The 7625-nt window shown below is 35.2% G+C and overlaps 1 long non-coding RNA gene across 1 annotated transcript; it reads left to right on the forward strand.

Moving 5' to 3' along the window:
• The first annotated feature begins 6493 nt into the window (after nucleotides 1-6493).
• LOC146438476 (uncharacterized) lies at nucleotides 6494-7351 on the forward strand. Its single transcript, XR_014852081.1, has 3 exons — nucleotides 6494-6538; nucleotides 6626-6694; nucleotides 6907-7351. It is a non-coding gene; the product is annotated as an uncharacterized LOC146438476 (long non-coding RNA).
• Nucleotides 7352-7625: the final 274 nt, after the last annotated feature.

Raw genomic sequence — 7625 nt, forward strand, 5'->3', positions numbered from 1 at the left:
AGTCTTTCATTTATGGAAAAATCTGCTTATTTTCACCATGATATGTAGGAATTGTAGTATTTTTTAATCATTAAGTACCTGAAACTTAGGATTTTTTCTATTTTTTCTCAATATTTTTATAGTCCAAAATGAGTTGTAGTGAAGAAAATCAGTTTACTGAGAATTTTTTCCATAAAAAATTTTCTCAGAGGGGAGCTGTCCAAAACAAAAAATATCAAGGCCAAAGCTATGTGTTAGATCTTGGCTATTTAGTATAAAAATAATCCATGTGTCTGTGTTTGTTAAATTCACAGCTTTGAATCTCTTCTGAAGTTGGAAACACAATTTTTCTTATCAGAACTTGAAAGAAGTTATTTTCTTGGGTTTGGGGATCCTTTTTTGTCACATAAGACAGTGGGAGTAGAAAGCCTTGAAATCTGACGACTAAGAATTAGCATTAGAATACATTATGGAAATGGATATCTAAGATTTAGGTTGAGTTTTTGGTGCTTGCTGTTAATGAATTATCACTAACAGGCATGAAGTCTACATGGCAGTGTGCAGAGCTGTTAGTATCCCAGGATAACTATAACCTATGCTACTGTGTAATTTTGCCTTTTTTTTTTCCTCAGCTGAGAAAAGCATAATTTTGCTTTAGTATTTTTTATTCTAGAACTACCTTATTCAGAAAAAAGTCTCTATCAGTTCTGGTTCTAGAGATATCTTTCTCAGAGCTAGCTAGCTACAGTATCTGTGCTTAGTGCATCACTGCATTATGTATACAATGTTGAAGAAAAGCATTTGCAGACTAAGTTATTGTCCTGTGCTTCAGTTCCCTATTAGTAAATGGGAAATAGTAGCATTCCTTTTGTCTTTCTCATTTAGACAGAAGTTCTAAGACTTTGAGATTTTTTTATTATTGTTTGCTCAGTAGTTAAATCAATATTATAATTGCATTAAAACAAATAATTGTTAAAAATGGATGGAAATACTTAGCCAACTAAAGACAAAAATATAATTTGCATTTACAACTGAAATTACAGGCAAGATACAGCAGGTAACCTGTGTGATACAAATTCATCCCTGATGAATCATTCCTAATCTCTATATTGCAGTATGGGAAGAAATCAAATTTTTCTTAGCAAATACTTCACTTTAGTTAGACTGTGAGGGGGAAATATGCCCCAAGTGTTTTGGGGTAGAGATATTTACAATGAGCCAATAAAGCTTATGCTGAGTTCATCAGAGTTCCTCCCCTCCAAACCTCAGGCTAATCTCCAGCTGTGGATTCTGACAAGAGCAGACAGCTCTGAGCACTACTTCAACAATTTGCAGACATGAATTCTGAAAAAATATCAACCTCAGGGATTCATGATCTAGAAGCTTTGCTTTTAATGACAGAATGAAGGTTTCTCATCTGGCCTTGAACTGTCTTATCTTTTTGTATGGTCTTTTCTTTGTGTTTTAACTTCCTAACTTGTAAAAAAATGTAAGATTTTATTGGTGTGCTGACCATGCATCCTCTACACTCTATTTTCTGCTCAAGGGGAAAAATGTTCACTTGCAAAACTGGAACTTGATTTCACGCTTCTTGGAGAAATTCCACATACTTCAATTTACAGCTAACACATATTAAAGTTTGAAGTGTGAGACAGTGCTTTGAATGTAAGAAAGATTGTGAAGGATCCAAGTATCTTCCTGCCTTAAATGCATGTATTGTTCTATAATTAGAAGAAATCACTTTATGGAGTATGGATTTTTACAATGAATAACACAATAGTATAACAAGTGAAATAGACTAGGGATCATCAAATTACAATAAGTTATTATGACTACATTGTTCTTTCACTTATTTTTATAATTTCTGTGCAAGAAAATATTTTGACATGTCAGAGACATTTTAAATGCTGTTGATTAATTAATGGATTTGAATTTTCAAATTAGATACACCCAGAATTTATTCACAAGCCCTGTATTTCTTGTATATTTGAAAATAATACCTACATTATAAAATAAAGCCTGCATTCAATTCCAGTTTTAATTCATATATCATATCCACTACCACAGCATCTGTTGTCATCTACTAATGTACAGGGGACACTGATATAAGTGTTTCAATACTTAACAAGCTGTCTTCTTTTAATAGACTTCACAGATGAAAACACATTTGCATTGTACCCACTGTGATTAAACTCTTATCAGAGACACAACATTAAAGGGGAAAGTCAGGGCAGAAGGAAGTGCTTATTTCAACCAACTAAAGAAACAGCTAAAATCTACACAAAAGGCCATATAACAATCCAATTGTGTAGCTCATATGCCCATAAGTTTGTCTCAACTTTTCAAAAATACTGAAAGAAGCTTATGTTTATTCACACACATATCACTTACCCATGTTTTATTTATGTTTTTCCTTTGGATATCAGATGAAAAGAAGAACATTTAAGTGAAGGAATTAACTAGATCCTACAATATTCATGCTAGGGTGCACAAGGGAAAGTGTACCAGCAGGTCAAAGACAGTAATTATTCCACTTGACGCTTTTGAAATTTAATCTGGAATATAGCGTCCAAAACTAGACTAGTCCATGCAAGAGACTGACTGACAAACTGGAGGAAATACAGCAGAAGGCCAATCACTGTGGTCATAAAATATGAGGCACATGAAAAGTCAGACAGATTTGGGTTCATTCAACCTAAAGAGAAGACAAAGGATGACTTCAGCTACCTAAAGAAAGCTTAAATTGAAGGGACACACTTCTCACAGGTGCACAGTCGAAAGGCAGTGAACCCAAATAACACCAGATAAGATATAAGGAAAAACACTGCAAGATAAGGATGGTATAACACATCCACTTATACTGGATGGTATAAGGCTGCTCAGAGAGGTTGTGGAATATTCACCTGAGGAGCTATTTTATATTGTCCAGGAAAAATCTTGAGTAGCCTAGGGTACCTCAAAGGATCATTGACAACTAAAAGGTTTCTCTGTTCTCATAATACTAAAACAGAAGCAGGGGATGGAGACAGAGGCATAAAAAACATCAGTCATAAATAAATTAAACAAATGAAAACTGGAAAGAAATAGATCAGTCCTATCTCTGATTAGGAGCTTTCAAGCTGGATCATCCACACCTTGGTCACTAATAACTCCCAAGAACTGCAGGCACACAGGTCCACCACACTGTATCACCCCCATGGTATGTTAAATTCACAGCCACTTTGGAAGAGTTATGAGCTAAGATTTTTGCATTAGTTGTGAAAATGGTTAATACTGTGAAAAAATTACCATTGCCAATAAGCACCAGCTCAATGAGTGTCATCACTAAAGTTGTTTTAAAATTTATAACTGACCTGACTGAGCAGTCTTCTAAACATGTTATCATAGTAATTTCTAGCTCTCTGGTGTGTGAGTGTATAAATATATATTAAAAAGCCCTTCTGTGAATATACATATATGTCTTTTCAGTTACAAGAACCGAAAGGGAAAGACCCACTTGACAGTGACTGATTCATGGGTCCCAGTTTCAAATTAGAATTGTATCTATTTTAAGAAAAAGGATGTCTTATTATAAGAAATAAGACAGCATGTTAACATTTTTTTCTCAAAATAGTCTATTTCAGCTGGTTTTGCTTTCACTTTATCTATAGAAACTTGTCATTTTGTCTCTTTTCATGACCTTCTGCTCTGATTGCAGTAAGAGGCAGTTACAGAGCAACATCCAACACTTCAAAATATGTTCTTACCTCGGTGCACACATATGAAAAGAATAAATTATTGATGATAAGGATAACAACAACAAAATAATAATAACAGACAGTGTTTAACTTTTAACTAAAGAAACCAAAGCACTTTGAAAAATATATGAGTGTGTTACAGATTCCTGGCAGATGCATCAGCTCATCTAAGACTGAAAGTCCGATAACTTCTTAGCTAGAAAGTAACAGCCTTTTAAAATGTAGTGTGTCCTTACAGGACATTTGAGGAGAGAACATAAAAGATAACTCCAGTTTAAACTATATTACATCTTTGTGAGGCAAAGAACTGAAAATGGCCCGGAAAAACACGCAGTTTTTCTTTCTTCTAAAATCTTATGGAGTTACAATGAGCTGGTGGGAAAAGAATATGCAAGAGGAAAGAAGCATTCAATAAAATTAGAGAGGTAACTCACTGATACAGACTAAGCTATCCTTGTGCTATCTACAGTAGCTCTCTCAAAATATAAAACATACAATTATGAAAAAAAAATACAAAAAATCTAAGGGAGTGACTTTTGAAATACTGAACAAGAAGAAAGAATGTAAAACAATTTATGACTGCTGTAATTTAAGAAAAAGGCTGTAATATTTTTCTACCTTCTGAAGTCTTGAGCTGAACTTCAAAACTATTTTCTTCATTATCATCCTTTTTCTATGTTCCTTTTTTCTTTCTGTTTTCTGTGGAATTAGAAAGTCGACATGGTTTCTATTTAATTAGTGGTAGAACTCTATCTACAGATCTGCTTAGTGTCCATGGCCTTACTGATGTAGGAATGACATTAGTTCATTTTTCTTATGACTCCTGAAACGTAAATTGTGTAGGACTTCAAAAGATCTTTAAAACATTTCTTTCTCATAATAACACTATAGAGTGATCTACACACTTGTACAGGACATATCACATGAAGATCTAGGCAAAATGGACTTTGGAATATAGAGCAGGTTCTGACAAGTCAGATCGAATTTGAAACTGACACCATATAGCTTTACCAGCAGCATTTTTTATGCTTTTCATATAGTAACATCAAAAATAGATAAAATCCTAATTTTCTTGATTCTTGGATTATATGTGCATTTTACATTATTTGATTTAAATGAGTTGTAGAGGATGGGATTATCTAATGAGCCTTAATAGCAATCATTACATTTTAATGCAGAGTGGAAGAAGTAGATATTCAAAATAGCTTTGTCCTTGTTAATCAGAGTATGTCCCTCTAAAAAATTCCCATTAATTTAAACACGCTAAAATATGCTAAAAATGAATATACTGCTTTTTTTCTGGAAGATCGCGAAAGATTGATTTCATAGTACATAGAATAGAATAAAGTTATGATAAAAATCACACACAATAGAATTTCCAGGGGGAAAAAAAAGGAAGCAGGCTGCACCTGGCATTTGAAATTAAGTTCTATGTCTCATACATATTTATTTTATGTCTCTGAAGCTAGCCTAGGGGAGTAGTTGTTGTCCACCTACTATACCAATAATTATTAGCTCTTGGAAAAAAAAAAGAAAGAATATTCTAGGGTAGAGAATATTGAATGGGATCAGCAAATATGTTTCACATTGTTTTAAAAAACAACAAAAATAAAACCCAAAAAAACTTTTTTCAGAGTATAAAAATGAAGAGATTACCTATCTGTAAAATACATGCTTAAAATAAACTACTGGGAAAGAGATATGGCATTCCATAATAACCCAGAAACTGCTTTCTTGAACAGTAACAAGAAGTAGTTATGTTTCATCTGATTAATTTCGTTTTTTATAATCTTTGCAAAAGGGAAATTCTAATGAACTTGAGGTTTAAATACTGCTATGCCAGCATTGCATTTTCAGAGGACATGCAATGAAAGGGCAAGCTTCTAAATACAGAGAAGTTAAAACCAAAATGTACGTTCAAGACCACCTAGTCTGATCTCTTGAGCAAAATATAATCTAAAATTTTAGTCAAGTTAAATATGATACTACTGTGTTGTGAGTTTGGATTTCAAGTTACGTTAAGAACAAGATTTCAATGACCTCTAACTTTTGCTTATTTGAATAAATATGAGAAATGCAGACATCTAAATAACATTTTGACATTTTCTCAAAATGCTATTCTAAGCCCTCTAGATAAAAATGCCACACCCTATTACTCTTAGATGTATCTATGGACAGAAAGGAAAGAGATATGAAATATAAAGAACAAAGATTTTTATTAGTATTCTACATCACCTTTGCATGGCAAAGTTCTGGCAGCAGAGAGAGGAGGAGCTCTGCAGGGGTGGAGTCTGGGAAAGGAAAGCAGGAGCCACCACCATGTTGGACAGAGCTGGTTCAAGATGTTTTCAAGATGGACCTGTTACTGGCCAAAACTAAGCTGGTCAGACGCTGTGGTGCCTCTGTGATAACATCTATAAGAAAGGGTAAAAAATACTGCATGGCAGCTCCAAGAAAGAGGGAGAATATGTGAGAGAAACAACCCTGTAGGCCCCAAGGTCACTGCAGCAGGGGATGGAGGAGCACCCAGCTCTGGAGTAGAGATTCCTCTTCAGCCCATGGTGAAGACCATAGTGAGGCAGCTGCCTCCCAGCAGCCTATGAAGGTTCCCGGGGAGCTGATATCCACCTGCAGCCTGTGGGAGATCCCACACCTGAGCAGGTGCATGTGTCCTGAGGGAAAGTTGCAGCTGGTGGAGAGGAGGCCCTTGGGAGGGATCCATGCTGGAGTAATTCTTTAGGTACTGCAGCCTGCAGGAAGGACCCATGCTGGAACAGTTTGTGAACTGTATCCTGAGGGAGGGACCTCAAGCTTGAGCAGAGGTACAGTGTGTGGAAAAGGGAACAGCAGACATGAGGCATTTCATAACATGACCACAACCACATTCCTCCATCTTATTCTTTCCACAGACAGAATAGTTGGGAAAAAAAGAAGTAAAGTTGAACCTGGGAATATGTGATGGGAGCTGGGAGGAGAAGGTGATTTCATTGTTTCTATTTTTTACTATCTTAATCTGTTTTTAATTGGAAATTGATCTTCTGCCAGTTGAACCTGTGATGGCTGCTATGATAATCGGTGAGATATCTTCTTGTACCATGAAAATTGTTGAGCACACAAGACTCCTAGTACCTACCCATTCTGCTGGTGTTATGCTTAACCTTATCCTTCCATTCCTCTTTTGATTCTCAAGGTCCATGTTATTAGTCTGGTGGTGGTTGCAGTGTTTCACAACATTCAACACTCTAAAGGAAGAACACAATGTTTATTTTCCTTCTTCACTCTATGATCTCCTTGGGGTTATTTTAACATATTTGCTTTTATACTTCTGGGTATTTTTAATTGGTCTGTAAATTATATCTGATTTTACCATGTACTGATTTTTCAATGTGTGTTAAATGCCCTGTTTGTGTCCTTTTGGTTACCCCTGAAAACATTTTAGTCCATCTCCAAATCTGTATTTTTTTGGCTGACCATTTCAGAGGTGCTCATAGGTATCAGGTCTCTTTATCCACAACACAGTGTAGAACTCACTTAATCATAGCTAAAGAATAATTAAAAATCAAAGTGAATTTTAATTTAATTTTAATCAGCAGTTATACAACTGCTGAAGACCAGAGAGCTTAGCACTGCAGCAGAGAAACCTAAAATATTTGTAAGAGTTTTTCTCTCAGTGTACTTGCTCTTATACACCTGTGGTGTTCAAAAATAGCCTCAGGAAGGTCTGTCAGGTATTAACAGGTGACAACAATCGTACTGCAGTAAATGCACTTTGCTTCATTCTATCTAATTTTGCTGTCATACCTTACCGACAGCTGACAAAATCAGGATGGAATATATCATGAGGAAACACACCAGAATATAGCTTAGCCTGACTCATCAAACATACTAAGAGACAAGTTATTTCTAGAC

The sequence above is a fragment of the Lichenostomus cassidix genome, chromosome 4 (genome assembly GCF_008360975.1).
Source record: "Lichenostomus cassidix isolate B80296 chromosome 4, HeHo_3.0, whole genome shotgun sequence".
NCBI lineage: Eukaryota > Metazoa > Chordata > Aves > Passeriformes > Meliphagidae > Lichenostomus > Lichenostomus cassidix.